This window comes from Schistocerca gregaria, unplaced genomic scaffold, assembly GCF_023897955.1.
Source record: "Schistocerca gregaria isolate iqSchGreg1 unplaced genomic scaffold, iqSchGreg1.2 ptg000499l, whole genome shotgun sequence".
In the NCBI taxonomy this organism is placed as follows: domain Eukaryota; kingdom Metazoa; phylum Arthropoda; class Insecta; order Orthoptera; family Acrididae; genus Schistocerca; species Schistocerca gregaria.
Genome location: NW_026061904.1, coordinates 230,001 through 232,500, shown reverse-complemented (window position 1 = coordinate 232,500; position 2,500 = coordinate 230,001). Strand labels below are relative to the sequence as shown.

The following is a 2,500-nucleotide window of genomic DNA, read 5'->3' as shown; positions in this document are numbered from 1 at the left end:
AATTTGCGCGCCTGCTGCCTTCCTTGGATGTGGTAGCCGTTTCTCAGGCTCCCTCTCCGGAATCGAACCCTGATTCCCCGTTACCCGTTACAACCATGGTAGGCGCAGAACCTACCATCGACAGTTGATAAGGCAGACATTTGAAAGATGCGTCGCCGGTACGAGGACCGTGCGATCAGCCCAAAGTTATTCAGAGTCACCAAGGCAAACGGACCAGACGAGCCAATCCGATTGGTTTTGATCTAATAAAAGCGTCCCTTCCATCTCTGGTCGGGACTCTGTTTGCATGTATTAGCTCTAGAATTACCACAGTTATCCAAGTAACGTGGGTACGATCTAAGGAACCATAACTGATTTAATGAGCCATTCGCGGTTTCACCTTAATGCGGCTTGTACTGAGACATGCATGGCTTAATCTTTGAGACAAGCATATGACTACTGGCAGGATCAACCAGGGAGCTGCGTCAACGAGAGCTGAGCAGCCGGCCGCCCGGGAGTGTGTCCCGAGGGCCCGCGCGAACACGCAAGCGTCCGCTCAATTATTCTGCAAACAGGAGGAGGCTGAGCTCCCCTGCACGATACACCTCGAAACCCTCTCAGGTCCCGGCGGCGCGCAGCGCCGTCCTAAGTACTTGGTCGGGTTCGAGAGAGGCGCAATCGCCCGGAGATGGGCGAGTAGACGCTTTCAGTGCGAACACCCGTGCTCCCAACTGAGCTTGCCGCTGCCGACAGAGGCCCGGGAGCGTGCTGTCGTGGCATTGCCGGCGGGAAACAACACGCGCCACCTACGGTGACCGGCAGCTCCAACGCCAGCGCCACAGAAGGGCAAAGCCCCACTTGGGTGCAGAAGCGAACTCTCCCAGCACAGCGCACGCGCCAACACGTCCGCAGAGCTGCGATACAAACCACCTGCGAGAACCGCTGGGGGCGACCGAGCAGCAGACGGCGTCGCGACGCCGAGTGCCGGGCGGCGGCGCATCCTCAACGCACACAGTCCGCAATCGGACCAGCACACTGCAGATGTCCACCGCGCTTCGCACCGGGCTCGGCAGAACCCACTTTGGCCGCCTGGCGCCGCGCGCAGGGTGCGCCGGCGCATAGCTGGGACGCCAGCCGGGCCCGTCGGCCGGCGCTCCTGCCACTGGGCGCCCCCCACCAGCCGGCTGTAGTGCGTGCGCTCACGCAGCGCGCGGCCAGCACGCCGGGCGGCCCCCCCTCACCGGCCGGGGACTGTCCCGCCAAGCCACAGCCTCGTATCGCTTCATACCCACATGGCCAACTCAGGTTCGGGGGCATGGCGGGTACCGCCGAAACAACCGGTTCATAGATGTATCGATCGTCGCTATCACCGATGCACCTGCAGCGCGAACAACCGCTCAACAACTGATTTCCAGTTCATTTGCGGATCTTTGGCAGCAAACGTATACGTCAATCTACATTTGCGAAATCTACGATTCTGGCATGCCTGCATGTTATGTGTCACGACACGCTACATCAGCCCACATACACACTGCGGCATGTACACGAGAGAACACGTGGAAGATGGTCCGCGCACGTGTGCAATGTCCCTTGCGCGGTCGACTGTCAACCGGCCTCTGTAGCATGTCGCAGATGTGGAACGCGGTCCACCGTGCTATCATGTTGTGTGGGGCAATACGATTAAATAGGAAAACCCTCGTCGCTACATCAACAGACGGCTCACGCTGATTCCCGGCAGAGGGAGGAGGGGGGGGGGGGGGGGGCCAACATGCAATACTTTCGTCCGTACCTACCTACCACATGTCTGTACGGCGTACAACAGTGCAATCTCGCTGTAATGGGGAGACGAGACAAGTAGCATCGTGCACAACATATGGCCCTTATGATTCGCCATTGTAGGGCGCAGCCGGTGTACGGTCAAGCATGTGCCACATTATGTCACTCAGTACGTAACGACGGATGATCAGTGTGGGTTACGCGTACATCAGCGGACAGTCCACACAGGCCGTACCACAACGTACACTGACTGCATCGACAACCGAATGCAACTGAACAGCTGCAAGGCTCATTTCACAAACAAACGCCTGACCGACCAGCTTGGAAGGGCAGGAGGGGAGGGCGATATTCGTTCTGTAGCGGTACACCCTTCCAGTGGTTAGCGGGACTGTGTAGAAAGTACGCAACACTCGAAAGACCTTTATGTGAGGGTACGCACCATGGCATCAAGAAATACACATGACACCAGAGGATCCAAGCAGTGAACTATGTTCAGAGGGTTGCTGTTAGGCAAAGCTACATTCCTGTGACGTTACATGTGACAGTTAAGGTGCAGTGTAAGTTAGGTTAAGGTGCAGCGTAAGTTAGGTTAAGGTGCAGCGTAAGTTAGGTTAAGGTGCAGCGTAAGTTAGGTTAAGGTGCAGCGTAAGTTAGGTTAAGGTGCAGCGTAACTTGGGTTAAGGTGCAGCGTAACTTGGGTTAAGGTGCAGCGTAACTTGGGTTAAGGTGCAGCGTAACTTGGGTT

At 57.0% G+C, this 2,500-nt stretch overlaps 1 non-coding gene across 1 annotated transcript in view; it reads right to left on the bottom strand.

The window, feature by feature from the left end:
• The window catches only part of LOC126313767 (small subunit ribosomal RNA), a 1,893-nt gene extending 1,435 nt beyond the window's left edge, over positions 1-458 (bottom strand). The window contains exon 1 of the ribosomal RNA XR_007555384.1: positions 1-458. This exon is cut by the window's left edge and continues 1,435 nt beyond it. This is a non-coding gene — a ribosomal RNA (small subunit ribosomal RNA).
• Between the last annotated feature and the right edge of the window lie 2,042 nt (positions 459-2,500).